At 46.9% G+C, this 20,820-nt stretch overlaps 1 protein-coding gene across 6 annotated transcripts in view; it reads left to right on the forward strand.

The window, feature by feature from the left end:
- Positions 1 to 20,820, forward strand: part of COQ8A (coenzyme Q8A) — a 49,427-nt gene that overhangs the window by 6,288 nt on the left and 22,319 nt on the right. The window contains exon 1 of one of the 6 annotated variants that reach the window (XM_029228920.1): positions 20,279 to 20,293. The exons of the other annotated variants lie outside the window; for them this stretch is intronic. The gene's annotated coding sequence lies outside the window, so the exon portion shown is untranslated. Of the gene's footprint in view, positions 1 to 20,278; positions 20,294 to 20,820 lie in introns of those variants that run through there. 6 annotated transcript variants of the gene reach the window in all.

The following is a 20,820-nucleotide window of genomic DNA, read 5'->3' on the forward strand; positions in this document are numbered from 1 at the left end:
AAATCCAGATCCTGGGGTCAAGCCGGTGTTTGCTTTCTGTCTGGCATGTTTTGTCTGCGTTTGGCCCGGGTCCTGGCTCAGGGGAGGGTGAAGGTAAGAATAGGTTGCCCTGTGACCTGCAGGTGGTTACTGTTTGACAGGTGCTGGAGCAAACATCTCCCCATCTGTCTGAGATCGAAAAAGCAGTTTGTGGCTCTTGCCCCCTAACGTGTTTACAGCCAGCATTTGGTAGAGCAAGGGCTGGGCACCACATACAGGTCAGACCTGCTGTGCCCCTGTTCCAGCCCGTGTGAGCTCACTGGCAGCCAGGCCTGCTGTCTTTTGTCCCTCTTCCCTCTCACTCTTCTTCTAAGCAAGGAGTGGGACCGAGCAGAGGACGCAGTAGAGGTGCTGCATCCTGGGTGTGCCGCCACCCCTCCCTCCCAGTGTCTGTGTGCGCATGTGAGCAGGCTCCGGGCCCCTGTGAACGACGCTTTTCCTCCATTCTCCCTCTTCTGCCCTCACCCCATTTAGCACAGGGTGCTGCTGTCGCTGTGTCCATGGCTCTGGATGGTGGCGGTTTCAGGGTGATTGGTGACAGAAAGAGCGTTTCCCAGATGCTTAGCATCCCTGGTGTCTCTTGGGTTCTGGGTTCTAGAAGAGGGAGCTTGAGAAGCTGGGGAGCCCCTGGGCGCCCGTGGGTATTAAACTGCTGGTATGGACATGGTACAGCACCAACCCTCAAGGGGAGTATAGGTCTAGGTAAGAGATCCTCTCTCCAGGAGCGCACCATGCAGCCTGGGAGATGGGACAGGTACTCTAAAAGTCATATAGGGCATGGCAGGGTGACCTTAGGCCATTAAGAGATGAGGGACTTTAGAGGACAAGAAGTGACTTTAGGATGGGGGGCAGACCCTATGGAGCGTCTAACATTCCATCAGGATGGGTAGGATTTTGGCAGAGGAAAGGGTGTCCCGGGGGAGGAGGTGGGAGCAGCACGTGGAAGTAGGAAAGTGTGTGTGTGTGTGTGTGTGTATGTGTGTGTTGGGGCATGAGCCATTCTGGCTGAAGCGCTGGTGTGGGGTGGAGATAGTAGGAAATAAAAGCTGGAAAGATGTCTTGGGGTCCACAGTGAAGGGCCTTGAAGGCCAGGCCTGGGCCCGTGGCCTTAGTTCTGCCAGCAAAGGAGAGTGGAGGTCAGCGAGGAGACAGTCGCCTCTTCCTCTGAACATCCTCTTCTCATTTCTCTTCCTGAGTATTGTTGTCTGTCTAGGGTCGTCCCTCGTAGGGTTAACTCACTGGTCTTAAAAACTATCGGGGTTTTGCGTACGCTTGTAGTGCCAGAGGGTTGCACGGGACCTCGGTGGCAGGACCCGTTAATTTAATGTCTGCACCAGTGACGTGCACAGGTGTCCGTGCCTGGCCTGTGTGTGGTGTTTGGGGGTGCTGCTGATGGAGGCAGGTTCTAGGAGTCAGCGTGGCAGGACTGGGGGCCGCGTACCCAACAGCTCCTTCTGGAGGCGCACGCCCAGAGTGGACTCAGTGTGGGGCTCCTGCCTCTTTCTCCCACTTACGTCTGAGACAGAACCGGGGTGGGATCGCTGGTGCTGAGAAGCCTAACACTCTCAACCTGGTAGCTGAGGAGCTTTCCAGAAAGGGAGTTTGGCCAGGTGGCCTTTGAGAGCCCAGTCAGCTCCTGGATTTTTATGACTTATGATTTTCTGCAACCAGGTGGACACACTTTTCAGGGCATGAACCTTGCCGTGTTTCCAGGAGAGTGACTTATTTTCTTTTTTCTAAGGCATTTCTTTTTTTAAATTATTTTACTTATTTATTTTTGGCTGTGTTGGGTCTTCGTGGCGGTGCGCGGGCTTCTCTTATTGCGGATCACGGGCTCTAGGCGCACAGACTTCAATAGTTGTGGCTCACAGGCTCAGTAGTTGTGGCTCACGGGCTTAGTTGCTCCACGCCATGTGGGATCTTCCCGGACCAGGGCTTGTACCCATGTCCCCTGCATTGGCAGGCGGATTCTCAACCACTGCGGCACCAGGGAAGCCCCCAGGAGAGTGACTGTTGTTACTGACCTGGGGGCAGGTTTCTTATCTGCTCACTTCCTAGGCTGCAGGAGGAAAGGACTTGAGCCTGGGGTCAGACAGGCATGGATGGGCCTGCCCCTGACAGCATTGGGACTTAGAGGAGATTTCTTTACCTGGGAGCTGAGTCTCATCAGTAGATGGGGACAGTAATACCTCACAGGGTTGCTGTAGGATTAGGACTAATAAAAAGTGATACACACAGAAGGGGAGTAATAACTGGTAGCTGTTCTTGTTTTTAATACTATTGCACTGAAATATTTAATCTGAAGTGAAAGTGTTTTGAAAGATTAAGAACGTAAGAACTGAGGAGCATTTTGAGGGGTGCGGGCTCTTGCTTGGACGTTGCGGTACCCCAGGCCGTGCACAGTGCCTGGCATGTAACGTAATGTAAAGCATCTCCATAATGCTTTCAGTGTTGAACCGAGCCTGGGAAAGAGGCTGGTAGACGAATGGGGCATATTTATACTGAAAGCAGGCAGGACTCTGTCATCAGGAACAAGAATGTGTCTTGAGCTGCCCATGGGATATGCGAGAACCTACCACAGCACCTGGCACTTAGCTGGCACTCCGTACCACTTGTGGAGTGACTAAACCAAGTTATTTTAGATGAATGATCTGGAAATTATTCTAGAATATCGCCCCTCTTCCCAAACCAATGATGTATCTTTTAAAAATAGCCACTGCATTAGTTTCCTATTGCTGCTATAACAAATTACCACAGATTCAATGACTTAAACACCACAAATTTATTATTTTACAGCTCTGGAGGTCAGAAGTCTGAAATGGGTATCACCTGGCTGAAATCAAGGAGTCAGCAGGGCAGATTCTCTCCGGAGGCTCAAGGGCAGAGCCCCTCCCCTTGCCTTTCTAGCCTCTCGGGGCTGCTTGCATCCCTTGGCGGTGGTTCCTTCCTCACAACTGCATCACTCCAATGTCTGCCTTTCTCACATCTTTCTCTCCCTCTTCTGACTCAGATCCTCCTGCCTCTCTCTCTCTCATAAAGACCCTTGATTACATTGGGCCCAGGTGGATAATCCCCCCCATCTCAAGATCTGTAACGTAATCACCCTTTCAGCAGTCCCTTTTGCCACATAAGAGAACATAGTCACAGGTTCTGGGGATTAGGGTGTGAACATCTCTGGGGGGCCATCAGTCAGCCTCCCAAAGCCACCCACAGTATTTTGGCCAGATTTAAACACAACCCCTTAAATATCTGATTTTAGTTTAAGATAAACTCCTCAACTACAGCTCCAGGGTTCCCCACCAGGGTTCTTATTCACCTACCTGTGTGACAGTACAGATGACACTTGTATTTGTGTGGTCAGGGTCTGTCTGTGTGTGGAGGTAGGTGGGGAAAGAGTCAGAGGCGTGTGAGATGTGAGCCTCCCAAGGGGCTTATTATTGGAAAGACTTCTGTGTGCCAAAGATAACTTACAAAACGGGGCAGAATCTGACCAGCAGTGGAAAATTTACATCAGCTGATGGGAAGACAAAATCATAAGAGCCAAGAGTAAGTTAGGGCCTGATTAGAAATGTGTCCTTGAATATATATGACATGTTCATACATTTCAAAGTACTTCTGCCTCTCTTACTTAGATTGGACATAATAAGAACTTATGCTGTCGTAATATCCAGGTGAGGAAACAGATTATAGGAAACGGGTTCAGGGACAGGCCTGGAGTGGCCTGGCCGGGTGGAGCAGAGCTGATGCACGGGCCCGGAGGCAGGCCTCATTCAGTTTTAGAAGTGCAGGGATGAAGGGTTGGTGTGAGAGGGAAGGAATTGGAGCAGCGCTTACATGGCACAGGTGTAAGCGGAGGCTGGACGGGAGGCCTGGGTCCCGACTTCAGACTCAGGAGTTTGGAGCTTATCCTCTAGAAAACTACGAGCCATTTGAGCCGGGGCTTGACATGATGAAAATGGATTTGGAAAAGGTTAATCTGGCAGCAGATGGGCTGTAGCTTGGAGACAGGGAACTTGTGGGGGTCAGAGGGGTTCCCCAGCACTGTCAAAAGCCTGTGCTTACCTGGCGAAAGCCTCCTGTGCTGTTATCTCCTCTGAGAGTGGTATTGACCATGGTGAGGATTACCAGCGGTCAAGCAGGCCGCCAGCACACCAGACCACCTGTCCTGAACGATGCCTCACACCACAGCTGAATCAGCCTCACTGGCCCCCGAGAGAGGGCGAGTCTGCTCTCCCCGAGTCAGATCTGGTACTGTACCCAGCCCAGGTGCTGGGGTAGAAATCGGTAAGAGGGTTGTCCACACTGGTCTCACCAGGTCTGAGTGACTTGCTGAGTCCTTCCAGAGTGTCCGTGTGGTCTTAATAATGATCATGTCGGCTAATGGTTTTGAGCACCTACTGTGTGCCAGGCACTTGGGGTCCTAAGTACTGTTATATGGATTATCTAACCCACTCCTCTTGGGAACAGATGAGGGAAACTCAGTTGCAAAGATGAGCTTAAATGACTGCTTAGGTTCGCAGCAGAGTCAGGATTTGAACCTGGGGCGCCCAACTCCAGAGCATCTTGACTGCTTCATGTATCACTTCCTGAACGAAATCTTTTTTAATGTTCTAAGCAGAAAACTTGGGTGGGTTTTTGGTCAGAGAATGAAATTGCCCTCTGGACCCCGTGCTTGGCAGGTTGGTATTTGTAATCAGTTACGTTTGCTCCCCAGTGGGAGGAAAGACCACTTGGGACCCTCTGTGCTACTCACCTGTGCATTGGAGTCCAGGCCCGTGCAGGTTCATACACAGCATTGGGTTTCTCTCTGGATTATCATTAGAGGCTGGAACTTCTCCTTCTGCTGCATTTTTATCTCCCCCTCCCTGGCCCCAGCACAGTGCCCACCTTGGGGCAACACACCAGGGAATCCTAAGAATGTCTTCTTTTTTTAAATAAATCTATTTATTTATTTATTTATTTTTGGCTGAGTTGGGTCTTTGTTGCTGTGTGCAAGCGGGGGCCACTCTTTGTTGCGGTGCGCAGGCTTCTCATTGTGGTGGCTTCTCTTGATGCAGAGCACGGGCTCTAGAGGCGCGTGGGCTCAGTAGTTGTGGCACATGGGCTTAGTTGCTCCGCGGCATGTGGAGTCTTCCCGGACCAGGGCTCAAACCCGTGTCCCCTGCATTGGCAGGAGGATTCTTAACCACTGCGCCACCAGGGAAGCCCCTAAGGAATGTCTTCTTAATTACCCATTGGGTTGAGAATGAAGGCTTGCAGTCTAGGACATCAAAACACACTCTTATTTGTTTTCTCCTTTTATCTGTTAAATGGTTGCCTGGCTCCTGAGCCATGATAGATTCGAGTTCTAACTCTACTTGTTATTCATTGTGTGACTTTCGGCAAGTTACTTAACCTCTCTGTGCCTTAGTTCCTTCATCCGTAAAATGGGCAAAATAATAGTACTTACCTTTTAAAAATGAGTCAGGTAATACACATAGAACACTTAGCACACAGCCTGGCATATAATAAACTCCCAGTAAATAATAGCAGCTATCGTTATCATCACATTGTGCTGGTTTTCTGCTTCTCACAGAATAAAAATGTTTGGGGAACTGGTGAAATTCGTTGGAGGAGAATGTCAGAGTGCCTGCTATTCAACACGCTCTTGAGTGTGTTAGCGTAAGAGTGTATACGTTTTAAATGGTTCCAAGAAAAATCCCAATAGTCCAGAAATGGCTTTTGGAGGAACATGAAGTCCTTAGCCCAGGAGACAACTTGAGGTCCAGAAACGAACTCCTTTCCTTACAGGGCACAATTCCACTGTGCCGCCCCACAGTAGTGGACATCGTGTCTGCCTGTGTCTCCCCTCCAACCGCCACCCCCCACCAGAACTCGGCTGCCCTGTTCTAGGTGACCCAGTAAAAGGTGGTCACTACAGAGCCCTCCCTTTGTCCCTGGGGCCTCTGGGTGGTGGGCAGCTCTGTGCCTGGTGAGGTACCCATCTTTTGGGGTCAGGAGCAGAGCTGTAACGGGGGGGTCCTCACCCCAACACCAGCCTTTTTGGGCTGCTCTGATATAACTCTAGTGACCTTTCTGGATTTCCTGGGACAGTTGTGGTTACATTTTACTCTGTTGCCCTAGAATAAGGGTTAACAAACTTTCCTTGAAGAGCCAGATGGAGAAAAAAAAGAGCCAGATAGGAAATATTTTAGGCTTTCTGGGCCATAGTTCTCACTTGCAACTGCTCAACCGTGCTGTTATAGCTTAAAACCAAACCAAACCAAACCCCAAAAAACAGCGATAGATAATGCATATGTAGATGAATGAGCTGTTGCCAGTACCTAAATGAATGAGCAAGGCTGTGTTCCAGTAAATGCTTATTTACAAAAGCAGGCAACAGGGCTGCATTTGGCCCCATGGTTTGCTGACCCCTGATCTAAAAGGGCCCCAGTCATGTTACGGAAAAACCCAAACAAATTTTTTGCCAACCCATACATGTCTTAACTTTCGGTTCAGAAAAATGTGATCACTGCACTTACTACATTATTCTAAACTAGGATCCTGTTTTGGGGAAAGTACCGTTAATTATTTCTATCTTTTAACACAGGGGCCAGCATTAGACCTGCCTCTGCCAAGTGGTTTTCTCACCACTTTCTGAGAAGCACAGTTGAGCCTCTTTCCCAAAAGTGGGGTGGCCGTGTTCCACCTTCCTGGTGGCCTGTCAGGGCCTTGCTGATGAAGGACAGTGGCTAAAGGGTGTAGAGAGGTAGTATTTTTAGCACTCTGATTTGCTATCTAACCCTCTGCCCATCCCGCCCAGGACAAACGCTTCAGGGATCTGGGATAGTTTCTTTAAATCACACCTTTGTGTGCTTGCTTTTATTTTTTTATTTTAACAACAGATATTTAAGATTATTTTTATATAACTTATTTTCTGTTATAAAAGTAGTACATGTTCTTTGTAGAAAATTTTAGGAAATAAAGTAATAAGAATCTATCACCCCACCACCCAGAGAAAACCACTGTTCCTGTTTTGCATGCTCTGTTTCTATCATCCATCTCTCTCCCTCCCTCCCTCCCTCCCTCCCTCCCTCCCTCCAAAATAAAGGATAATACTGTTTTGTAACCTGCGTTTTTCCTACATGGGAATATATAGTAAACTTTCTTATTTGTCAATAAATACCTTCCACAGTGTCATTTTAGATGGCTGCATAGCAGTCCATCTAATGGGTGTACCACTATTTATGTAGCCAGTCTTAGACAATGTTGTCATTTACATTCTTGTGGCTGCATTATCAATCACACATCCACTCTTAAGGAAATGCAGTTTGACAGAATTTGGCTGGATGCTTAGATAACTTTCAGGCAGGATGGCCTGGGAAGGAGACAGGGAAAGGGGACTTTAGTGGTAGACATGCAGGTTTGGGGCATTCCAGAGGTGACTTGCACCTGTGGGGAATGAATGACCCTAGTGGCCTGTCTCTCACCGTAGAAGGTTGACTCACCAGGCCTGGCTGGGGCTGACTGACAGGGGAGGGGAAGGCTATGAGGTGGGGTTTGAGGGGGGACAGAGGCTCTTTATATCTTCCCCTGGGTTCTTCTTCATGTTTTTCGTTGCCTTTGAAAATGGATATGTATTAGGATGTTTCTGAGCCTGCTGCCAGACGAACCCGGAAGCCAGACCTCACTATCTAGAAGCCTGGAGTGCCTGAGATATTTGAGTGATGGGCCCTGGGGTGTGCTTTTAAAGGCCGAGGCGAAGGGCACATCTAAAGAAATTCATGGATTTTTGGTTCAGAAGTCTAAGTCTTTCCCCTAACACATATACTCTTCTGAGTCCTTGGAGGAAACAGTCGACTGTATTTCCTTTTTCTAAGAGGAAAAGAAAAAAAGAAAAATTTCAAGAATGTAAAGGAACTTTCCAGTGTCCACACAGACTGTTCATGCCCAAAGTAAAAAGATTGTCCTTGGCTGGGAGGGGGCAGAGGGCCACCTGTGAGCCCCTGCCCTGGGGCCTCCCGGATATCATTAAAGAGTTCTTTCCCGGGAGTACTAAAGTGACAATCTTGAGATTCCTTTGGTGGCTGGTTCTGTGGGTCATTGTCTTTAAGCCCATTCATTTCCGATGTTCTTTTTCAGTTTCTTGAGGGAGTAGTGGGAAAGGAAGGGGCAGGTGGAAGGTTTCCACTTAAGGACAAAGCCAGACTTTTTGGGAGGGAGTAGCAGGGAGAAACTTTTAGGAAAGGATCCCTGTTTAGACTTCCTGCCTGACCTTGGGCTTGGGCCACCTCTGTTCCCTTTTCCCCTCTTCCTCCAGAACAGGGTTCTTAAGGTACGTTTCTAGGACCACCAGCAGCAGCAGGTGGGAATTTGTTAGAAATAGAGGTTTCCAGGCCCCATCTTAGACCTACAGAATCAGAAACCCAGGGCGGCGGTACAGCGGTCTGTGTTTCAGCAAGTCTCCCGAGTGGTTCTGATGCCCACTAAAGCCTGAGAACCCTGCCTCAGACCAGGCTCCTAAGAGACCTTTGATTCCATATGCAGATTAAAAAATGCAAGCAGGTGTGAGTCAGTTCCAGAAATAGCAGGCTTTCTTAAACCGTGGGGGGACCAGCTGAGTTCATTTCTGTCTGCTCTGTGTCAAGCACGGTGCTAGTTGCTGGAGATACAGAGAGGGGACAACAGATGTGGTCTGTGCCCTCCTCTGGCTGACAGCCCAGTGTGGCGGGAAGACGGGTACATAGGCAGGTTTAGAGCATGGTCACTGCTACCTTGGGGAAAGAACAGGGAGCCGTGGGGGACATGGATGGGCTTTAGGGATGGGACGTGTTGGGGAGGGCATCCCAGAAGAGGTGCTGTTTGAGTTGAGATCTGGTGAGGAGGAAAGACATGCGTTCCTGTGCAAGGCGGGGGCCAGAGAGGCCAGTTAGGGGCTGCTGCGGTTGCCCAGCTGGGAGCACCCTGGGGGAGTAGGGGAAGTGGGAAGGGTTGGAGAGAAGGGGGTGGTCGCAGTGCTCAGGACGCGGAGCATGGGGGGGGGGGGGTAAGGGGGGTGAGGTCAGTTCTGGACATGCCGAGCTTGATGCCTGTGGGCCATTGGGTGGTGCGCATGCAGCAGCTGCGGGACGAAGCCTGCTCGGGAAAAGGCTTTTCAGTGAGCTTCACACACACTCCCCAAGACAAAGGGCTTGCTGTGCAGCTTGCTTTTGGGTCCTTACACCAGTCATTCCATGGCTTCCGGGGCAGCTCAGGATGGGAAGAGACAGGAGGAGGGCGTGCTGGCTTTTAGAGGTATAGACACTCAGGCTTTGCTTGGATGGGAGCTGGTCTGCCTTGTCACACTTTATACTTACGAAGGGGGTTGAACAGTGGCTCAGTAAATTCATGCACTGTCCCTGGCTTATTGTCACCTCATGAGAAGAGACAAGTGACAGATGGTGAGTTCTGACTGTGAAGGGGGGGGCTTGGGGGTGCATATGGGAACCCTACCCCCAAATAAAATTCCCCCATGTGGGTCCTGGTGGAAAGGTTTATGATGCCTTCATTTGTTTAATGCTTGTCAAGATTGCCTGTTTTATGTATGTATGTGTGTATGTATTTATTTTTGGCCGTGCCACACGGCTTGCAGGATCTTAGTTCCCCGACTAGGGCTTGAACCTGGGCCACTGCAGTGAAAGTGCTAAGTCCTAACCACTGGACCACCAGGGAATTTCCATATATTTTTAAAAAGAACACAACTCATTGCTGCTGATACATCTTATTGCATCTGGCCAGGTAGGCATCACTTGGTGGTTTTTTTGTTTGTTTGTTTGTTTGTTTTTTTTTAGTTTTGGAGACTAGATTTGAAGGTCCTCATACCCCAGATAATTTCCAGCTAATGGAGTCTCTGAGTCTGTTTTTCAACATGAATGAAATGGTATCTCAGAAATCTCTTTGGGAAGGTCAGAGAGTGAGGGTTCAGCAGGAAAATTTCCTTTTGGAGCTTGAGGACTCATGTCAGGGGACACTGGCTGTGCTTCTTTCTCAGTCTCTGTCCCTGGGGAGTGGTGAGCTGTATTTATTCCAGTTCTTTCTCTCTCTAGACAACAACTTTGTTCACTTCCTTTATAGCACTTTAGCATGTTAGGGCTGGAAAAGGGGCCTGGTGAGCCAGCTGAAGCCCCCTCTTGCTATGGAGGGTGAAGAGGCGAGCAGCACACGTAGTGTCAGTGGCTGAGCTGTCCAGGCTCCCAGGCTTTGCCGCTGCTCAGCTGCCTCCTCTGCACCTGGTCCTCGTGTGTCGGCCTCAGTGGGCCTCTGGCCGTCTCCGTGGTGTCTGTGCCCGTTATAGATGTGCCTGCATGCTCCTGCAGCTGTGAGCACCCCGGGGCCAAGGGCAGGTTTATCCCAGAACCTGCACAGACTAACCCAGAGCACTGGGGGGAGACATCAGTGAACAGGTGTTCAAAGAATTGACCAAATGACTATTTTGGTGCTGGTACCTAGTGGGCACTCCCAAATGTGAGTGCCCGTCCTCCACCCTCACCGCTGTATTCATTGGTCCTCGCTCAGAGGAGACCGGGCGGCGCCCAGGCGTTCTAGGGCAAGTGGATGAAGAGCCTGAATGCACCCTCCATCCCTGTATTGCTCCTCCGTGAGGTCCCGAAAACCCATTCAAGGACCAGCAGGGTGAAGCGGGGTGGGCGAGGACTCTAATACTTGTAGATGAAATCGTGGTGAGGATAAGAGTTTAAACTTGTGATTAATGTATCTTGGGGGCTTTTGAAAATCAAAAGCCCCCAAAACACATTTTTGATTTTCATTTACTTAAGGTCCTGATGAAAATGCGTGCTGGTGTAGCTGAGTGCCTGGCGCTCGTGCATTCCTTTTGCGGGGTTTGCCCCACCATTCAGGACAGCTGAATTCTGAGTCACGTTGGGATTCTGGTGCGTTAGAAGTAGGGTTTATGAGAGCCAGTTTTTGAAAACCAGGAGGTGAACAAAGTTCTGGAAAGGTATTTCCTCTGGCATTTGTTCGCCTTCCCACCCCTGCTCCTTGAGGGTAGGCACTCCTTTGCAAAAAAATACCTGGTATTGACTAAGGTCACTTTGTACCCAGCAGAGCAGCATGTGGGGAGGTTTGGGGACAGCGTCCCTTGAACATTAGGTAAATAATCCTTAAGGGGGCTGGCACGGGCTGCGGTTTTGAAATGTGCATCCACCTGTGAATCTGCTCACAACGACAGACTGTTTACGAGCAGCATCTGTTAATGTGAGAAGGGGAGGGACTGCCCCATAGTAGCGGGATGGTAGCTTTCCGTGATGTCATTTCCATGTGGATGGAGCCTGCCTTCCCAGGGAGCTGGCTCTAGTTCTCCTCCATGACGGCACTCGCTGTCCCGGGTGAGATGGGAACCCATGGAAAGTTCTCCGGTATGAGGACACAACCGTTCAGGCAGGAAGAAAGGCATAACTAATTAATTTTTAATGTGTACTTTTTAAAGATGACGTATTTATTTTCCACTTTGAAAGTGGGATATGTGAACTAAAAGAGTTAGGAAGGGCTTCCCTGGTGGCGCAGTGGTTGAGAGTCCGCCTGCCGATGCAGGGGACACGGGTTCGTGCCCCGGTCCGGGAGGATCCCACATGCCGCGGAGCGGCTGGGCCCGTGAGCTATGGCTGCTGAGCCTGCGCGTCTGGAGCCTGTGCTCCGCAACGGGAGAGGCCACAACAGTGAGAGGCCCGCGTACCGCAAAAAAAAAAAAAGAGGAAAATACAGTTAGGAAAATACTGCAGGAGACCATTATTACTCATATGTCTCAAATGCAGGAATTTAATAAAAAACTTGGTCAGTTTATTTAACATTGTTTCCTCTTTTGAATTTTAAAAAACTCATCGTCATAAAGTAGGTATAATCCTGGCCCGTCACAGAACTATGCTCAGAGTTGACATACTTAGAGACCAGAAAAGTTAGGACTGGACTCTGGTGGGTTCCAGAGCTGCAACTGCAGAGTGCAGGGCCAGAAATGGGTATTTCACAATGAACTGCAGAGCTAGGGCAGGGGAAACTGGCCAAAAAAATCACTTATCAGCTTTGCTCTAGTGAAACTTTAGTTTGTGGGTCTGATAACTTGGGTGAGAAATTTAGGCAGAATTAGTTTTAAGCCTGAAAACAAAGTCTGAGTTAGATAGGTCTTATATCAGTTACCAGACAAGGTGAGGTTTTGAAATTATCCAGGTTTGTGGCTTATGGGAGACTGTTGCCTTGGTTATCTGGATTGGATTTAGAGGTGAGCAAGGGGAAAGCCTGTTTCTGGGGACCCCTGGGGCAGTGGGGTATGGTGGATGGTCCACCAGCAGGGGTCTTTCTGAACAGATGGGGATGGGGCCCTGGCCTCTGCCATTGCATGTCCCTGATGTCTCTTTCAAAAACCTCTTTCCTCAAGAGTGAAATGTGTCTGTGTGTGTCCGGGGCCAGGGGGCAGGGGAGCTGTTGAGAGCTGGCACCAGCTGCATTTGAGCTCTGATTACATGCTGTTTTCCCAGTCCTAGACATTTGGTCTATGGGGCTCACACTTGTTTACTGCCATAAGGTGCAGAAGCCCAGAGTGGAGCCCAGGGTGTGCAATAGCACCAGGTGATGGGCAGGGCTAGCTCCCCCTTCTCTCTCCTGTCTCCTTCAATGGTTTGGTCACCTTCCGAAAACCTCCTTGGCTTTGATTAGGGTACAGGAGGTCCACTTGTGTCTAATCAGTACCCTGTCCCTATGGGGGTGCCTTGGAGTTGGTGGACCGAGCATTTGGGGAAGCAGTGTGGTGTGGTGGGCACAGAGCAGCGGAGGGCAGGTATCAGACCCCAGGGCCACCGTTCAGGAGCTGAATGACCTCAGCCAGTTAGTTAACCTCTCTGACTTTGGTTTTCTCCTTTGTGAAATGGGGGCAATAACATCCATGTCATTTAGGTTGTTTATAAAGATTAAAAGAAGATGAAGCCCGGTGCCTGGGTGCTGCTTTCCTATGAAGGTGAAGGGTTCTTTGAGGGCAGGTTATGGTGGGTCATCTTAACTTTCTAGGCTCCTGTGCATTCCTGGGTTTCTCTGGCTATCACTACAGCTCTCCTTTTAAATAAAAGTAGCTGTGTCTCATGCTCAGGAGCAGAGCGGATCTGGGCAGGAGTCTTTGGACTGACTGGGGCTGGTTCCCCATGAAGGGCAGGTGGGAGTGAGCCTGAGGTTTTTGGAAGGCACGAGAGTTCTGGTTCAGATCCTTGTCAGTGCTCTCGCCTGACCTTCCTGTCTGTTAATTCGGGCCCTTCTCAAGTCAGCCTCCATGCGTTTGTGCACAGGTTTGTTCCTGCAGGTCTCCTGCCTGCTGTGCCTTCCACACCTGCTCCTCTTATCTTATCTCTGAGACTCCTGGCAGATCCCAGCTCCTCCCTGCCCCCTGGTCAGACTGCTCCCTCCCCACTCTGGGTTCTCCTGCTCCTTTCCTTTTTGTTTTTTGTTCAGCCACCTTATTTTACCTTATCTTATCCCTCCCAGCACACAGCTCCAGGTAGGTCTTGAGAAATGCTTGGGAGACACACCCCAACCCTGTGCAGCACCCTGTGTACTCTGGCTTTCCACTTCTTTGACCCTGACATAAGCACGTTTTATGCTGTGACCCAGGAGAAAGAAGAGAGCGCATGCGCACGCGGAGGGGAACCAGGTTTCAGCCCCAGTCCTGCCCGCAGTGTGCCCTGACGCTTCCCTGTCCGACATCATGTTGGTGTTGTTTTTAATGCTGGTTAGGATTTTCCAAGTGCATTGCTCTGTGGTCTGGACTGCAGTTTGAAAACACTGGCTTGGGGAAGAGTTGAGTCTGAGGGCGGGGAGGGGCCCTGGTTGTCCCTTGGTGGGTGTCTGTCAGAGGCTTCATTGGGCAGAACAAGAGTGGCTGGGCAGGGACAGGCAGCCCCTGAGGAGTTGGGCTTGGGGCCCCTGGGTCCCTGCAGGGAACTGCTACCGGAGCAGGTGTTCCTGAAACCATGCACCTCAGACTGGGACTTGAACCCATGTGGCCAGGACTCAAACCCGGTCAAAACCCTGATTGGGACTTGAACCCATGCAGCCGGGACTCGAACCCGGCCAAAACCCACAGTCTTCCAACTGAGATCACACACCTGGTTTCAGGACTTAATGAAGCTCAGGTTCTTTTTTTTTGTTATTGTTGTTGTCGTTGTTTACCTATTTTATTTTTTACCTTTAAATCCTTTTATATACTGAACGATCTCCCTGTTGGTTTTCAGGGGGAAATCTTTTTATTTTTTAATTTTTTATACAGCAGCTTCTGATTCGTCATCGATTTTATGCACATCAGCGTATACATATCAATCCCAATCGCCCAATTCATCACGCCCCCCCCCCCCCGCCCCCCCCCCCCACCACTTTCCCCCCTTGGTGTCCATACGTTTGTTCTCTACATCTGTGTCTCAATTTCTGCCTGCAAACCGGTGCATCTGTACCATTTTTCTAGGTTCCACATACATGCGTTAATATATGATATTTGTTTTTCTCTTTCTGACTTACTTCACCCTGTATGACAGTCTCTGGGTCCATCCACGTCCCTACAAATGACCCAATTTCATTCCTTTTTATGGCTGAGTATATTCCATTGTATATATGTACCACAACTTCTTTATCCGTTCGTCTGTCGATGGGCATTTAGGTTGCTTCCATGTCCTGGCTATTGTAAATAGTGCTGCACTGAACATTGGGGTGCATCTGTCTTTTTGAATTATGGTATATTCAATTCTCTGGGTATATGCCCAGTAGTGGGATTGCTGGATCATATGGTAGTTCTATTTTTAGTTTTTTAAGGAACCTCCATACTGCTCTCCATAGTGGCTGTATCAATTTACATACCCACCAACAGTGCAAGAGGGTTCCCTTTTCTCCACACCCTCTCCAGCATTTGTTGTTTGTAGATTTTCGGATGAAACCCATTCTAACTGGTGTGAAGTGATACCTCATTGTAGTTGTGATTTGCATTTCTCTAATAATTAGTGATGTTGAGCAGCTATTCATGTGCTTCTTGGCCATCTGTATGTCTTCTTTAGAGAAATGTCTATTTGGGTCTTCTGCCCATTTTTGGATTGGGTTGTTTGTTTTTTTAATATTGAGCTGCATGAGCTGTTTATATATTTTGGAGATTAATCCTTTGTCTGTTGATTCGTTTGCAAATATTTTCTCCCATTCTGAGGGTTGTCTTTTCATCTTGTTTATGGTTTCCTTTGGTGTGCAAAAGCTTTTAAGTTTCATTAGGTCCCATTTGTTTATTTTTGCTTTTATTTCCATTACTCTAGGAGGTGGATCAAAAAAGATCTTGCTGTGATTTATGTCAAAGAGTGTTCTTCCTATGTTTTCCTCTAAGAGTTTTATAGTGTCTGGTCTTACATTTAGCTCTATAATCCATTTTGGGTTAATTTTTGTGTATGGTGTTAGGGAGTGTTCTAATTTCATTCTTTTACATGTAGCTGTCCAGTTTTTCCAGCACCACTTATTGAAGAGACTGTCTTTTCTCCATTGTATATCCTTGCCTCCTTTGTCATAGATTAGTTGACCATAGGTGCGTGGGTTTACCTCTGGGCTTTCTATCTTGTTCCATTGATCTGTGTTTCTGTTTTTGTGCCAGTACCATATTGTCTTGATCACTGTAGCTTTGTAGTATAGTCTGAAGTCAGGGAGTCTGATTCCTCCAGCTCCATTTTTTTCCCTCAAGACTGCTTTGGCTATTCGGGGTCTTTTGTGTCTCCATACAAATTTTAAGATGTTTTGTTCTAGTTCTGTAAAAAATGCCATTGGTAATTTGATAGGGATTGGATTGAATCTGTAGATTGCTTTTGGTAGTATAGTCATTTTCACAATATTGATTCTTCCAATCCAAGAACATGGTATATCTCTCCATCTGTTGGTATCATCTTTAATTTCTTTCATCAGTGTCTTATAGTTTTCTGATACAGGTCTTTTGTCTCTCTAGGTAGGTTTATTCCTAGGTATTTTATTCTTTCTGTTGCAGTGATAAATGGGAGTGTTTCCTTAATTTCTCTTTCAGATTTTTCATCATTAGTGTATAGGAATGCAAGAGATTTCTGTGCATTAATTTTGTATCCTGCAACTTTACCAAATTCATTGACTAGCTCTAGTAGTTTTCTGGTGGCATCTTTAGGATTCTCCATGTATAGTATCATGTCATCTGCAAACAGTGACAGTTTTACTTCTTCTTTTCCGATTTGTATTCCTTTTGTTTCTTTTTTTTCTCTGATTGCCAAGGTTAGGACTTCCAAAACTATGTTGAATAATAGCGGTGAGAGTGGACATCCTTGTCTTGTTCCTGATCTTAGAGGAAATGGTTTCAGTTTTTCACCATTGAGAATGATGTTTGCTGTGGGTTTGTCATATATGGTCTTTATCATGTTGAGGTAGGTTTCCTCTGTGCCCACTTTCTGGAGAGTTTTTGTCATAAATGGGTGTTGAATTTTGTCAAAAGCTTTTTCTGCATCTATTGAGATGATCATATGATTTTTATTCTTCAATGTGTTAATATGGTGTATCACATTGATTGATCTGCGTATATTGAAGAATCCTTGCATCCCTGGGATAAATCCCACTTGATCATGGTGTATGATCCTTTTAATGTGCTGTTGGATTCTGTTTGATAGTATTTGTTGAGGATTTTTGCATCTATATTCATCAGTGATATTGGTCTGTAATTTTCTTTTATTGTAGTATCTTTGTCTGGTTTCGGTATCAGGGTGATGGTGGCCTCATAGAATGAGTTTGAGAGTGTTCCTTCCTCCACAATTTTTTGGAGGAGTTTGAGAAGGATAGGTGTTAGCTCTTCTCTAAATGTTTGATAGAATTCACCTGTGAAGCCATCTGGTCCTGGACTTTTTTTTTTGGAAGATTTTTAATCACAGTTTCAATTTCACTACTTGTGATTGGTCTGTTCATATTTTCTATTTCTTCCTGGTTCAGTCTTGGAAGGTTATACCTTTCTAAAAATTTGTCCATTTTTTCCAGGTTGTCTATTTTATTGGCATAGAGTTGCTTGTAGTAGTCTCTTAGGCTGCTTTGTATTTCTGCAGTGTCAGTTGTAACTTCTCCTTTTTCATTTCTAATTTTATTGATTTGAGTCCTCTCCCTCTTTTTCTTGATGAGTCTGGCTAATGGCTTATCAATTTTGTTTATCTTCTCAAAGAACCAGCTTTTAGTTTTATTGATCTTTGCTATTGTTTTCTTTGTTTCTATATCATTTATTTCTGCTGTGATCGTTATGATTTCTTTCCTTCTGCTAACTTTGGGTTTTGTTTGTTCTTCCTCTAGTTCCGTTAGGTGTAAGGTTAGATTATTTATTTGAGATTTTGCATGTTTCTTGAGCTAGGCTTGTATAGCTATAAACTTCACTCTTAGAACTGCTTTTGCTGCATCCCATACGTTTTGGATTGTTGTGTTTTCATTGTCATTTGTCTCTAGGTATTTTTTGATTTCCTCTTTGATTTCTTCAGTGATCTCTTGGTTATTTAGTAATGTAGTGTTTAGCCTCCATGTGTTTGTGTTTTTTATGTTTTTCCCCCTGTAATTCATTTCTAATCTCATAGCATTGTGGTCAGAAAAGATGCTTGATATGATTTCAATTTTCTTAAATTTACTGAGGCTTCATTTGTGACGCAGGATGTGATCTATCCTGGAGCATGTTCCATGTGCACTTGAGAAGAAAGTGTAATCTGTTTTTGGATGGAAAGTCCTATAAATATCAATTAAATCTATCTGGTCTATTGTGTCATTTAAAGCTTCTGTTTCCTTATTTATTTTCATTTTGGATGATCTGTCCATTGGTGTAAGTGAGGTGTTAAAGTCCCCCACTATTATTGTGTTACTGTCAATTTCCTTTTTTATAGCTGTTAGCAGTTGCCTTATGTATTGAGGTCTCCTATGTTGGGTGCATATATATTTATAATTGTTATATCTTCTTCTTGGATTGATCCCTTGATCATTATGTAGTGTTCTTCCTTGTCTCTCGTAACATTCTTTATTTTAAAGTATATTTTACCTGATATGAGTATTGCTACTCCAGCTTTCTTTTGATTTCCATTTGCATGGAATATCTTTTTCAGTCCCCTCACTTTCAGTCTGTATGTGTCCCTAGGTCTGAAGTGGTCTCTTGTAGACAGCATATATATATGGGTCTTGTTTTTGTATCCATTCAGCAATCCTGTGTCTTTTGTTTGGAGTATTTAATCCATTCACGTTTAAGGTAATTATCAATATGTATGTTCCTATGACCATTTTCTTAATTGTTTTGGGTTTGTTTTTGTAGGTCCTTTTCTTCTCTTGTGTTTCCCACTTAGAGAAGTTCCTTTAGCATTTGTTGTAAAGCTGGTTTGGTGGTGCTGAATTCTCTTAGCTTTTGCTTGTCTGTAAAGCTTTTGATTTCTCCATCGAATCTGAATGAGATCCTTGCGTGGTAGAGTAATCTTGGTTGTAGGTTCTTCCCTTTCATCACTTTAAGTATATCATGCCACTCCCTTCTGGCTTGTAGACTTTCTGCTGAGAAATCAGCTGTTAATGTTATGGGAGTTCCCTTGTAAGTTATTTGTTGTTTTTCCCTTGCTGCTTTCAATAATTTTTCTTTGTCTTTAATTTTTTGCCAATTTGATTACTATGTGTCTTGGTGTGTTCCTCCTTGGGTTTATCCTGTATGGGAGTCGCTGCGCTTCCTGGACTTGGGTGGCTATTTCCTTTCCCATGTTAGGGAAGTTTTTGACTATAATCTCTTGAAATCTTTTCTCTGGTCCTTTCTCTCTCTCTCCTCCTTCTGGGATGCGTATAATGCGAATGTTGTTGCATTTAATGTTTTCCCAGAGGTCTCTTAGGCTGTCCTCATTTCTTTTCATTCTTTTTTTCTCTATTCTGTTCTGCAGCAGTGAATTCCACCATTCTGTCTTCCAAGTCACTTATCCGTTCTTCTGCCTCAGTTATTCTGCTATTGATTCCTTCTAGTGTAGTTTTCATTTCAGTTATTGTATTGTTCATGTCTGTTTGTTTGTTCCTTAATTCTTCTAGGTCTTTGTTAAATATTTCTTGCATCTTCTCGATCTTTGCCTCCATTCTTTTTCTGAGGTGAGGTCCTGTATCATCTTCACTATCATTATTCTGAATTCTTGTTCTGGAAGGTTGCCTATCTCCACTTCATTTAGTTGTTTTTCTGGGGTTTTATCTTGTTCCTTCATCTGGTACATGCCCTCTGCCTTTTCATCTTGTCTATCTTTCTGTGAATGTGGTTTCTGTTCCACAGGCTGCAGGATTGTAGTTCTTCTTGCTTCTGCTGTCTGCCCTCTGGTGGGTGAGGTTATCTAAGAGGCTTGTGCAGGCTTCCTGATGGGAGGGACTGGTGATGGGTAGAGCTGCATGTTGCTCTGGTGGGCAGAGCTCAGTAAAACATTAATCTGCTTGTCTGCTGATGGGTGGGCCTGGGTTCCCTCCCTGTTGGTTGTTCGGCCTGAGGCGACCCAACACTGGAGCCTACCTGGACTCTTTGGTGGGGCTAATGGCAGACTCTGGGAGGGCTCACGCCAAGGAGTACTTTCCAGAACTTCTGCTGCCAGTGTTCTTGTCCCCACGGTGAGTCACAGCCACCCCCTGCCTCTGCAGGAGACCTTCCAACACTAGCAGGTAGGCCTGGTTCAGTCTCCCCTGGGGTCACTGCTCCTTCCCCTGGGTCCCTATGCACACATCGGTTTGTGTGTGCCCTCCAAGAGTGGAGACTTTGTTTCCCCCAGTCCTGCATCAAATCCCACTAGGCTTCAAAGTCTGGTTCTCTAGGAATTCTCCCTCCCGTTGCCGCACACCCACGTTGGGAAGCCTGACGTGGGGCTCAGACCCTTCACTGCAGTGGGTGGACTTCTGTGGTATAAGTGTTCTCCAGTCTGTGAGTCACCCACCCAGCAGTTATGGGATTTGATTTTGCTGTGATTGCGCCCCTCCTAGCGTCTCACTGTGGCTTCTCCTTTGTCTTTGGATGTGGGGTGTCTTTTTTGGTGAGTTCCAATGTCTTCCTGTCGATGATTGTCCCGCAGCTAGTTGTGACTTTGGTGTCCTCACAGGAGGGAGCGAGAGCACGTCCTTCTACTCTGTCATCTTGGTTCAGGCTCTGAAGCTCAGGTTCTTGATGTCTCATCGCAGGAAGAATTCAGTGAGAGTGGATTTATTTAGAGAGAAACACACTCCACAGACAGAGTGTGGGCCATCTCGGAAGGTGAGAAAGGCACCAGGGTATGGGGTTGTTGGTTTTTATAGGGGTGGGTAATTTCATAGGCTAATGAGTGGGAGGGGTATTCCAGCTATTTCAGGAAGGGGCGGGGATTTCCAGGAATTGGGCCACGGCCCACTTTTTGATCCTTATGGTTGGTCTTGGAACTGTCGTGGCGCCTGTGGGCGTGTCATTTAGCTTGCTGATGCGTTACAGTGAGCGTATACTGAGGCTCAAGGTCTAGTGGAAGTTGACTTCTCCGCCATCTTGGACCCATTTGGTTCTAATCAGTTTATGTCATGTCCTTGGGCTATGTCATTCTTTCAGAGGTTGTGCCTTGCTCCCTTCCCTCCTGTTTCATTCCTTCCCCAACCTACGGTTTTGGTCCAGAGGGAAGAGCTCTGGACTAAATCAGGACACCCAGATTCAAGTCCTGGTTCTGCCACTTGGTGGCTGAGAGACTTTGGGCAAATCCCTTTACTTGTCTGTGCCACGAGGTGGCTGTGAGGCCCAGGTGAGGAAACATGGTCCAG

The sequence above is a fragment of the Monodon monoceros genome, unplaced genomic scaffold (assembly GCF_005190385.1).
Source record: "Monodon monoceros isolate NGI ecotype Baffin Bay Population unplaced genomic scaffold, NGI_Narwhal_1 Super_Scaffold_18, whole genome shotgun sequence".
Lineage (NCBI taxonomy): Eukaryota > Metazoa > Chordata > Mammalia > Artiodactyla > Monodontidae > Monodon > Monodon monoceros.